This window comes from Gossypium arboreum, chromosome 6 (genome assembly GCF_025698485.1).
Source record: "Gossypium arboreum isolate Shixiya-1 chromosome 6, ASM2569848v2, whole genome shotgun sequence".
NCBI classification, from domain to species: domain Eukaryota; kingdom Viridiplantae; phylum Streptophyta; class Magnoliopsida; order Malvales; family Malvaceae; genus Gossypium; species Gossypium arboreum.
Window position 1 is genome coordinate 129,433,181 of NC_069075.1, and position 13,098 is coordinate 129,446,278.

The following is a 13,098-nucleotide window of genomic DNA, read 5'->3' on the forward strand; positions in this document are numbered from 1 at the left end:
GATAGAAAATGGCGGTTTTTTTTATAAAACGCCGCAAAATTTCACTATACATTAGAGTAAAACGGTGTCGTTTCCTCTGAATAGTAGTGGCTTTAGGGGCATTTCTATAATAAACGCCACAACGCGTATTAGAACGGCGTCGTTTTATAGTGTAGATAAAATAGGTATTCTTGGCGCTTTCTTTGAAAACGCATAAAAGGTCTTATTAGCGGGCGTTGCTAAAAGCATACAAATTTTTCTTATTTGAAGCGGCGTCGTTTTTTCTCTTCTGAGGTTTATGCCTTTACCCAAAATCGGTTTCATTTTTTTGCTAAGTCATTTTCCCCCATCTCGTCTTCCTTCCCCAAATCTCTAAAACAAACACCTCTTTCTTTTTCCCCAAATCATCCCCTAATTCCCCAAACCTGAAATCCCTAACATTTTCCCCAAGTCCCCTTTTTTTCCCTTAATCTGTTCCCCCATTCCCGAAATCCCTTACTATTTTTCCTTTCCTCTCGTCGATGGTCAGATGCTTCATGGGTTTGAAATGGTTAGTTTTTTAGTCCCCTTTAGATCAATGTGTAGTTACTGTATTACTTGGCTTTTATTTTTTTTTGGAATTAAGCTTAATTGACTGAACTTGCTATTTTGAACAACCACTTCCTTGCTATTTAGATTAATGCTTCGGTTCGTAATGTCTGGGTGATGTTATGTCTGGTTCGGTTCGTCATATTAGGGTTCTCGATCAGTGGTTTGGACTGGTTTTGGGGATCATAGGAAGTTATTGGTCTTGGTTGTTATGGTTGTTTTTCTTGCTCCACTTTGCGTGTTAGATAGGATTGATTCATTGAGCATGACTTGGTACGCTTGATAGCTCTCATTGTTGTTTTCGTTGTGGTTTGCTTTTTTGTTGCATTCATTAAGCTTATTGAAGGGAAGATAGAGGCTCCAAGGAGGAGCCAGTTTTGGATCGAAAATGGCAATTTTGGATTTACTAATAGTTATCCTATTATGACTAATGCATATGTTTGCCATTTCAATGTTCAACCTATATACAATGAGCTCGAAGGTGATGTTTTGACCAATTTTGATAGGAATCTGGGAATTCTTTTTAGCACTGCTTTGAATTATATTTGCTCTTCATTTGGTTCTGGTTTTCCCTGTTATTTACTTTTCTCTACGCCAAATCGTGGATAACTTGGTGTTTGAGGGATCAGCTCCTCTCACGGAGAGTAAAAAAAGGTCTTTGGCATTATGATAATATTGTTAGTGCTTATATATATTGGATCTACTATGATCCCAAATATTTGGACAGCTTTCAAATTCTTTGGAGCAACAACGACTTCTTGTCTTTTAATATGTATACAATGTAACTTCTTGTCTTTTAATGGTATTGAGCTTGGTCCTATTTCTCCTGTTAATGTTATACCAAATTCTTTGGCTGATTTTTTAATCATTTTATTTGTTTATTCCCACCTGTTATTATGCAATATATTTAATATTATACCAATCATTAAATGTTGTTTAGTTTTAGAACTCATTTGATTGTTTTGTCGACCAGAAATAGACTTTTGTTCTTCAAATGCAATGAGTAGGGAAGTCTCTCGACATTATTAGAGATCAATCCCAAGCATCTCTAAATAAACCCTCAAGAAAACATTTCCATTTCAATCAAGGTAACATGTTTTTCCTAACATTTATGTTTCTTTCAACATGTTTTTCCTTTTATGTTTTCAATGTTTAATTAACATTTAATTACATTTCTAAATTTTAATGTTTTTCCTAACATTTAATTAACATTTTAATTACATTCCTAAATTTTAAGCTTATTTCATCCACTCTTTTTGTGTTTTGTCTCGATTTGGCTTCCTTCGTTAAGTTTCTGTAGAAGCTTACTTATCTTTTATTTTCAAGAAATGATTTAGGTAATGGAAGATGTATGCTGTGTGTTTGTGTCTCTATATATGTATGTATTTGGTACTAGATGAAAGCTTTATTCCAGTTTTGAAATATAGACCAAGTTTTGCATACATTGATCAATTTCTGGCTCTTTTCCTTTGAATACATGGTTCTCTTGATACTAAATACTCAGGTACTTTCTGCATATTCTGTGATTCTTATTAGATAAGTTATATATCAATGTTATGTTAGTTTCTATCAAGGCCTCTGTAAACATAAAGTTGGTATTCTGGTTAGGAGAAGTTAATGTTTATGAGTTTTGTGGAGTATGATTCTACACATGCAAAGTTGGTTTGTTTCAATCTGTGCATTTTCATGTTTACATAATAATGGTGATTCCATTTTGGTTATTTAGATGTTCTTTTGGTAGTGCATTTTCATGTTTCTATCCAACTTATGTGTTTAGTGTGGACTTAGATTGATTTAAGAGTTTAATCTTTGTCTTGTTGCTCACGTTTTATATAATAAAATTGTTATATTTTGGTTATTTAGATGTTCTTTTAGTGCATTTTCATGTTTCTATCCAACTTATGTGTTTAGTGTGGACTTAGATTGATTTAAGAGTTTATTGCTGTCTTGTTGCTCACGTTTTATATTGTTGAATTCCTCTATTCATTTTCTTTCAGTTATGTGAAGAAATTGGTTGTGCTTTGACTGCTTTCTTATCCATTTGTTTATTATTTTTTATTGTTTGAATTGGAATTGTCCTGGGGTAGTTCTGCATTTATTTGCCTGGTACTGAATGTTAAAAAATGCATTTACTGTTCTGCATCCTGGAAAGGGAACTTTTGAGTTTTGAGCTTACTGGGCCGTTGTTTGGTTTTTCAATCTCTGCAGTAAAACCAGGTTTAGATGAATTTACAGTTTTATTGACATTATGTTCTATTTCACCATTCTTGAAATTATGTGAAGATTCTTTCTAATTTTCTCCTCGGCTGTCTCTAGAGTCTAGCCTAATATTGATTTTTCCTTTTCATGCATTTTGAATCAAATAAAAGAATTTTAGCATGCAAGAAAAATACACTTTACTTGCTTGCGAGAGTAATTTTCATGGTCTTTTGGGAACCTACACATTGGGTTGTTAACTTTGTTCATGTCTAGTTCGTGTGAATCATTTTATCCTCACTTGTTTCTGTTGGATTCTTTTTAGTTTCATACCCTCCATACTACCAAAAAGGAAGTGCTCTGTGAGACAAAGTCAAAAGTTCTAAGATATTTTTTTCATTATAAAGTTTTTGTTCACCAAACCTAGAACTTAATAAAAATGATGGTTGTGAAATTTTATAAAAAATGTTACTAAAATGTTGGTAATGAACCAAAAAGAAGAGAATTGCCTGCCATGCTGAAAATTCTTGATGAGAGTCAAGAGAACAAGAGGTGGCTGTTGTCCTTAAACGAAATTGTTAGTATTGGAGTTTTTTTCTTTTGCTTTCTATCTTTAGAATATTGATATTATTTCCTATGATGCTCTGATTCATGTGTGAGTGGGAATGAGCATGCCAAGATTTGCTTGTACTTATTCGAAACCTGTTTCGGATGTAGGATAATGTGTTCGATTTGGGCACTTTAGGAAAGTCAAGGTTTGAAGAAACAAATTGATTGGATTTGCTAATTGTGTTATGTGCCTTGTATGTACAATTTTTTGCAGAGATGGAAGTCATTTGTATGCTCATAAAAGATTTTGTATTTTTTGCAGAAATGGTTTGAAAAGATGTGCGTTTTGCCATATTTTCTTGAGGTGTACTGACTTCATTTCTCGCTTCTGCTCCTCCCGCAAGTATTGGTTCAACTGAAGCGCCATTTAATCTTGAATTAAAATCTGCATCTGATATAGATAAAGTTTTATATTTTCTTAAACTGAAATATATTTGGTGCTACTCTTATAATCTTACATCTGTTCTAGGTACTATCGAGCACTGAAATAATATTTTTTGCAACTAAATACACCACGACCATTGACATTTGTTCTAGGTGCGTCTGTGCCGTTTAGTTGCTAAATTTTTTCCTTATTTCTATGCATTTTCACTTTAAATTACTTAACAAATATTACTTTTTGGACTCCACCTTTGTTTGCTTTGGTGAGAGTGGAGTAGACCAGTGCACGTTTTATTAAGGTACGTTTTAAATATTTTAAAGATTCAAAGTATATAATTTGAAACCCGACCTTATAGTATTAATTATTTGAAGTATGAATAAGTATGAATTAATTTTATTACCATATATGTAGCTTGCTTGTCCATTATAATTACAACAATAGTGACCTTCTCTCCAACCTTATTTTAAATATTTTAAAGATTCAAAGTATATAAATTTGGAAACCTAACGGGTTGCCTTATATCGAATTGCAAGATATAATGGATCTTCCTAGGTGTAACAACGCCACGTATGATGAATCTTAAAAATTCAAAAGAATTGAAAAAGTTCTATCGCTATTGAATATTTATATAACCTTAATTTATTTCCAATTTACTTATAAAAATTAAACTACGATTCTTTCTTGATATTATTATATTCAAATTACTATTTTGTTATATTAAACATGTTTGATTTTAATATTTAATATTTTTAAATGTCTTTAAAATTTTGTTATATTAATAAGATTTCCAAAAAGTTCTATGGAGCTTATAAATAATTCTATTGACCTTAAAAAGAATTAAAAATTTCAACATTGAATGGCCAATTATAAATTATTTTATCAACATAACATTATTGATCATTGTTTAAATATATTATAACTAATTTTTATCAAAATAGTATTAATATTGATCATTACTTAAATAAATTACATAACTCACATAACGTACATAACAACTTACATAACTTAACTAATACATGTAGTTTAATCTAATAATTTCCTTAAAAGCATATAGTTTAAAAGTTCAAATTTCATAACTTACATAATCTACATAACTTATATAAATCATAAATATATATCATATCAAGACTTACATAATAAACAACTTACCCGTGAAACTTATTGCCAACTTCAGACTTCAACAACTACGAAATGGATAGGACTTGGATGAATTTCTCAAGGGCAAGCAACGAGTATCAAAATGGAGTGCAATCTTTTTTAGATTTTGCATTTCACAATTCAAGCTAAGAGAATATGATTCTTTGCCCGTGTAAGAAGTGTGGCAATATCTATTGGCATTATCGTGAAGTTGTCTACGAACATCTAATTGTTGATGGCTTCATTCGGGGGTATAAAAAATGGATTTTCCATGGAGAGTGTACAACTAGTCGAGCCTCTTCGACGATTAATCCAGGTTATCCTTATAGTGGTTACCGTCAGCATGTTAGAGAAGATGACATGGAAGGTATGATGCGGGATGCATTTAATATGCAGAGTGAAAGTTTCCAATCATTTCCACCAAACTATGTTGCATCTGATGATTATAATATCGGTGGGAATACTTTTATGGAAACGAGAAGAAGTGTACCGGATGAACAACCGAATGAAGAAGCGGCGAAGTTCTACACGTTACTTGGTGAAATGAATGAAGAACTTTATGAGGGATCAAAATTTTTGAAAATGTCATTCTATATTTGCCTTTTCCACTTAAAATGTTTGAGAGGGTGGACCGAAACCTCTTTGACAATCTTTGTTAGAGCTTTTGAGAGAAATGTTCCCATTTGCAAAATCCTCAATCATGTAAAGACATGAAGAAAGTGATAAAAGATTTGGGCCTTGGGTACAACAAAATTCATAGTTGCCCAAATGATTGCATGTTGTATTGGGGTGATCGGAGAAATCAACAGTCTTGTCATGTTTATGTAAATCTCGTTGGATGAATAGAGATGCGAAGATGTTAATGAGGATGAATATGGGCCACAGTCAAGAAGGAAGCCGAACAAGATTTTGTGATATTTCCCGCTAATCCCAAGGCTTCAAAGGCTATTCATGTCGTCAAAGACAGCTGAGTTTATGACGTGGCATCATGATCAACGAACGGATGATGGATTATTAATTTATCCTGCAGATTCTTTTATATGGAAATCATTTGACAATAAATTTCCAAGCTTTGTAAGTGATCCTCAGAGTGTAAGGCTCGGGTTAGCATCTGACAGATTTAATCCTTTTAAAATCATGAGCACCTCGTACAGTACTTGGCCTGTGGTCATTGTTCCTTATAATTTGCCTCCATGGCCCTGCATGAAGCAATCTTCTTTGATATTATCTATGATTATCCCCAGAGAGAAAGGCCCCGGAAATGATATTGACATATATCTGCAGCCACTAATTGAAGAGTTAAAACAATTATGGGCGGGTGTTGAGACGTATGATGTATTGAGAAAGGAGAACTTTTACCTACGTGCTACTTTGATGTGGGCAATTAATGATTTCCTGGCATATGCAAATTTATCGGGTTGGAGTACCAAAGGACGTTATGCTTGTCCTTGTTGTGCTGCTCAAATGTGTTCACAGTGGTTATATAATGGGAGGAAGTTCTGCTATATGGGGCATCGTCGGTCGTTAGATGAAAATCATAGATATAGATTTCAGAAGGCTTTATTTGACGGTACTGAAGAGTTGAAAAAAGCTCCTGAGCAGACCATTGGATCTGAAATCTTATTTATGTTAAAAGATATGGATTTCAGTTATGGGAAGCTGAATCAACCATCTAACAGGCAAACAAATAGACGATCGAGGGATGAATCTGATGATGAATCTGACGAGGAGGATGACCCTAATGAGGCGGACTTGTGGAAGAAAAGAAGTATTTTTTTTTTAGTTGCCTTATTGGGAGCATCACATATTACGCCACAATCTTGATGTGATGCATATTGAGAAGAATGTCTGCGAGAACATCATCCGGACAATTTTGAACGTTGATGGTAAATCAAAAGATAATCTTCAAAGTTGACTTGATTTAGTTCACATGGGAATTAGGCGTGATCTTCATCCCCAAGTACTTCCTAATTGAAAATATTGGTTGCCGCCTACAATTTTTGCAATGTCAAAGGAAGAGAAAGAAATGTTCTGCACGGTGTTGAAGGATATAAAGGTTCCGGATACGTATTCATCAAATATATCTCGATGTGTAAGTCTTAAAGATCGAAGACTATATTCATTAAAATCACATGACTATCACATCCGATGCAAGATCTACTTCGGTTGCTTTCTTGTCTTTGTATGTCAAAGAAGGTAATGTCTGTATAATTGAGTCTGTCCAATATAATGAAAGCAATTTGTGGCAAAGTTCGAATGTTGAAGAACTTGAAAAAGTACAAGATCGAGCCGCTTTGACAATATGCAATTTGGAGAAGATCTTTCCACCTTCCTTCTTCACTATTATGGTGCACCTTGTCATTCATCTCCTTCGTGAAGCAATAATTGGTGGGCCGGTTTTCTATCGTTGGATGTATCCAATTGAAAGGTGCTAATTTATTTCAAAGTCATTCACCTTTATACCTATAGTTACCAGTTTTGATAATGTTGTATATGGTGTTTAGGTTCCTAAGCAAATTGAAGTCTTATTGCCGTAACAAGCGTTATCCAGAAGGATCAATTACTGAAGGCTACTTGGCAGAGGAGTGTATGACATTCTGTTCTAGATATTTAGATGTTGAAACAAGATTGAATAGACCAAGTAGAAATGCCGGACTCAATGATCTTAACTTGGACAAAACTTATTTATTTCAAAGTTATGGAGAACCAATCGGCAAAGTTGAAATTGTAGAATTAGATGACCGATCTTGGATACAAGCACATAAATATGTTCTTTTCCACCACGATGCACTTGAACAATTACGCAAGTAAGTTCTAGAATATGATAAATATTCTTCTTTTTTTTTTATTTGTTTATTTTTTAACGAATTAAACATGTGTTTAACATAGTGAGTACAAACAAATCTTAAGATCTCGTCCACGCCACGAAGATTACAACATCACGAGATTAATAGGTTATTCGCAGAATCTTTTCATGAATGGTTAAGCCAAGCGGTATGCAACTCAACATTTTGTTGACAAATAATAATGTTTTCTCATAACATTTATAATTACTCAATTTACTTTCGATTCAATAGGTTTGGAGTGGGAATATCGTTAATGACGAAGTTAAATGGCTTTCCCAAGGTCCGAATCGAGTAGTAAAAGATATAGTGGCTTCATCATGAATGGATTGATTTCATACCAAATATCGCGAGAGATTGAGGAGAACTCAAAATTGTGGAGTAGTTGTTAATTCTTTAATTACAAGTTACGCTAGTGCTAGGGACGATAATCGTCGAGGGAAATGTAAGTATTATGGACTTCTAACCGACATTATTGAATTGGATTATTATGGAAAATGGAAATTTGTCTTATTTCGATGTGATTGGGTTGATGCTAATCTCGCTTCATGAAATTAAAATGATCGATTTGGTTTTACAATGGTGAATTTCTCTCGATTAATTCACTTTGGAGAACATCGATAGACGAGCCGTATGTATTTTCTTCTCAAGTTAAACAAGTTTTTACTTGAAAGATCCAATTGATGAGGGTTGGTACGTTGTACTCCGAAACACCCCTAGAGACTTGTTTGACATGGGGAATGGAAGTAGAGATGACATCGGTGAAAGATCAGAAACTTTGTCTTTTCCAGAGCAAGACTTAGATGAAAATATCCCTAGTACTATTACACAATTTCAATGGGCTCGTCAGGATGTAGACGAAGATATTTACGATTTATGATGTAGTAAGATTTTATGATTTTTTATTTATATGTAATGTTACAATATTAACATTGGTCATGTTATATAATTTAACTATTTTATATTTACTATTGTTGTTATTTCTTACTAAAATTTTATCTATTTTATGTGTTGCGGGAAAAATGCCTAGAAGAAGATTAAGAGATCTTAGTATTGTACAGAATACTACAAATTTGGAAGAAGTAAGTCTTGAGCAATGAGACAGTTGTTGGATCTTCAAGCGTGTGTGGAGACACTTGACGAGTCTGTGGAAATTCAAAGTAATGTTAAGTTTATTTTACAAATTGTATTAAATTTTATTACTGATTTATTTTTAAATTTCAATATAGTAATAATTTATTATTTTTCAGCTGAAAATGGTGGGACACGCAGAGGTCGAGGACGACGCTCCTAATGATTTATATAACTTAAATTCATCGAGCGTGTCAAAGTAACTAAAGCAGACCATGGTCAGCCTGTTGGACAAGAAGCTCGACTTTTAGCAGGCTATTTGGGCATTATAGCACGAAATGCCAATATGTTGCCCATCAACTATGAATCATGGCATAACATGCCTAATAGCAATAAAAATCAAGCTCTCTCTAATATTAAGGTAATAAAACGTTAATGTAATTATAATACTTTTGTTTAAGTTTCATTTATATTTACTTCCTAAACTTGTGTTTTTTAGGATAGGTTTGCTTTAGAGGTCTCTGATGCCTATATCAAGAATGCATTGGGTAAAAAATGGAGAGACAATAAAAGCATTTTGAAAAAAGAATATTTTAAAAAACCTATAAGCCTCGAAGAAAAATTGCAAAATGTCCCACCGGGAATGCTGAGGTACCAATGGGAAGATGCGGTTCGATTTTGGAATTCGAAGAAAGGAGAGGTATTATGTACTTGCAAACTCTTATAAATTTTTCTGTTTATAGTATTTAATATATACGTAAAAATAATTTCATTATGTAGGACCGTGAGCGAGTTGGAACAAGCAGCAGGTAAAAACAAAAATTTACGCACACGGCAGGGTCGAAAAGTTTTGCTTGTATAGCTCAGGCCGAGGTACAATGGATTTATTAAATCTATCAAGTATTAATAACTTTTTACTATTAAATAATATTTTTACTACTATATTGTAGGAAGCCTCATCTGGTCAAAAAGTTGGACGCCTTCAACTTTTTGACATTACGCATGAGAAAAAAGATGGAACTCCGATGTCATCCGAGGTCAGAAATTATGGTATATTTACTTAATAAAATTGATTCATTATAAATATTTATAATATTTAATTATAATGTTTTAATTAAATCGTTTTTATTAGTGTAATTTAAATAATGTTATGTTGTATTCCTTTTATTGTATATTTCGTTTCTAACTCTTTAAGCGATTTATTAGGAGAAACTAAAAGATAAGAAGGCGTGTATGAAGCGATCGCTTGATCGATAGTTCTGTTAATTTTGAGGATATTGATAATGAATTATTAATGAAGTTTTGGGTCTGAAAGGTATGGTCGGGTTAGATTTCAAGGATCTCGTGTTAACCCGACCCAATATTTTGGATCCACCTCGCACCAATACATGCCTTCCGGGAGTCAAAGTGAAGCTGAAGTTCAGAGGTTAAAAGATCAGATAGTTCAAATACAAGCTAGCACAGATGAGCAAATTTCTCAACTTAGAGCGGAGGCGAATGAGGGAGGCGGAGGCGAGCCGAGGAGGAGAGCGAGCAGAAATACAATGAATTCTAGAAGCGACTTTCATCTATGATGACTATGTTCCACCAATTTCAAAATCCGCCATCATAGACATGTTTTCTTGTAACTTTTAACATTATTTTAAGAATATTTTGAATATTCATTTCCAATTTATATAATATATTTTTCAGTATAATTTTGTATTATTTAAATTTATGTGTTTTGGTTGGGTTGGATTTCATGGTATATTTGTTGTTTTTATTGAATTTCTTGCGGGAGGGTTGGATATAGGTGTAAAATACATATTGCAAAACTAGGCAAATTAGCGTTTTTTACAAAAGCGCGCTAAAAGTCTGAGTCTATAGCGGCGATTTTTATAAAAGCGCCGCTAAAGTTCTTGGTCTATAGCGGCGTTTTTTTTACAAAAGCGCCGCTAAAAGTGCAGGTCTATAGCGGCGTTTTTTATAAATGCGCCGCTAAAAGTATAGGTCTATAGCGGCGTTTTTTATAAAAGCATCGCTAAAGTTCTTGGTCTATAGCGGCGTTTTTTTAAAAAAGCGCCGCTAAAGGTCTTGGTCTTTGGCGGCGTTTTTTAAGAGCGCCGCTAAAGGTCCTAGTCTTTAGCGGCGCTTTTATAAAAGATGTCACTAAAAAAAAAAAGTCGCGAACTTTTGTGGTGTTGCGTATAGCGACGTTTTTTGCGGCGCTTGGGAAAGCGCCACTAAAAGTATTAGCGGCGCTTAGAATCGCCGCTAAAGGCAAAAAAATGCCGCTAAAAATTTATTTTCCTGTAGTGCGTGTTATTTAAATCTTTTATTGACTTTAGAGTTCGAATGAGGCTTAGGTTTGTGAGCAGGGGACCGTGAACAACAGAACATTTTCTATAGTAGTCATATATCATGACTTCAAAGAGTAAGATCTGGACAAAATTTTCCCACCTATTTCAACAAAAAATTATATTAATAAAACAGTATAAATTGACGACTAAAGGTTGAACACATCCCAATAATTTAAGAATCCTGCAAAAAAAATGTTTTCAATACATAGTGGGATGGTAAATGAGAATCAAAGTACACTATTTCAAGTGTCGAGTCCCCATTTTCCTTATGACAACAGTCCACTATTCATTGTCCTATCAAACACAATGAAACCAGCCAATACCAAAGTAACTCTCTCCCACCAAGACCATATTAATGCCCCACAGTCTTGGAGAATCTATTTTCTTCCACACCTTTCTTTCATTCTTGTTTGAGACATTACATATACATGCATACATATATATTCAGTATCTTGGTGATACCAATTAGATTCCTTTCTCCAAAAGTTTTTCTGATGAAGCATGCAGTAAAAGAAAGTTGCCACGCTTTCCTTTTTTGCATGCTTTCCATATCATGCGCACAAGTTATGTACTCTATGATCCTTAATTAATTAAGTGAAGGCAACATGCATTTTAACCTTATAAGTACCCACTGTAACCGCATTTCGTTCTCTAAATTTTCTGAATATCTACAAAAAGAGAAGATGCTATATAATATTCCAGAGAGATCATTATGAGTAGACTACACTGTACTGTTTCTCGAATGGGCTTAAAGGTATATCAGCAGTTGACTCGATGATGAAATATTCTCTACCTACCTAGCTACATGAAATGATGTATGATGGGAATTGTCACACAGTCAACTTTGAGAAACCTCAGCCCATTTTTATCAATTTATTGAGTTTTTTTTTCCCATAGTTTCCAATGGTTCAGGGTTTGTTCCGTTGAGGAAGCTGATTTGAGACCATCGGTAGTGGACATTATCAGGAGCTGGCATGTTCCACCCATGTGTTCCACAGATTGATTCAAAATCCAATCTCCACTTTCTATGTATATAACGCATATTTTCCAGGTATAGATTGCCATGCCTTGATTCCAATACAGCTGGGAGGCTCTCGTTTTTCGCTTGATATATATGTATGCATATACATTATCTTCTGGGAATGATTCTTCGTTCTTCAAGTCATACTATTTTGGTGAATGGTCAGGGCGTGGAATAACATAAAATATAGCTTTCCAACAGCTAATGATTTGATGATAAGCAATCATTTTAATGCCTCCCTTAGTCAAATGCAATTTGGGATTTCAGCAAACCGCAGAGAACAATTGGATTTCCAACCTAATCGCTATCATTTTTTGAGACTAAATTCACTGATTATTCAATGGCTGAATGAAAACTGAAAAGCAGTTGGTTGAAGAATACATCTGGAAACATAATTGACCTTTTTAAATATATTTTGTTTTTTTCATTCAGACAGGTACTAACTACAAAGGGTAACGAGACATATACTTGATTAACATGAAAAGCAGCCAATCATATACTTGATTAACATGAAAAGCAGCCAATCTTTTGCAAGGAGAATATTAAAGGCAATAAAACATCCATGGCCGCACTTCTTAATTCAGATATTTCTTGAAAAAGTTCAACTACTATTATTGCTCAATTTGCTTGCATTTTCCCAGTAAAAAAAAAAGAAGTATGGGCCTAGCTAGATGGAATCCACTATAGCTAGGCCGTTTGATTCATTTTATAGCATATCTCTAGCCTTTATGACAAGCTTTAAGTGCTATATTAATCTTCCAAAGTATAACTGGTATGATTCGAATTACATAATTATGATTATAATATATATTAAAAAGTTGAGCTTGTTTGAAGTATTAAATACATGTTGGCCTCTCTTTACACTTAAGGGCATTGGGAGCTGAATGCCTCCCCTTAATCTGCTAGATATTTATATGAATGAAACTGGCCATA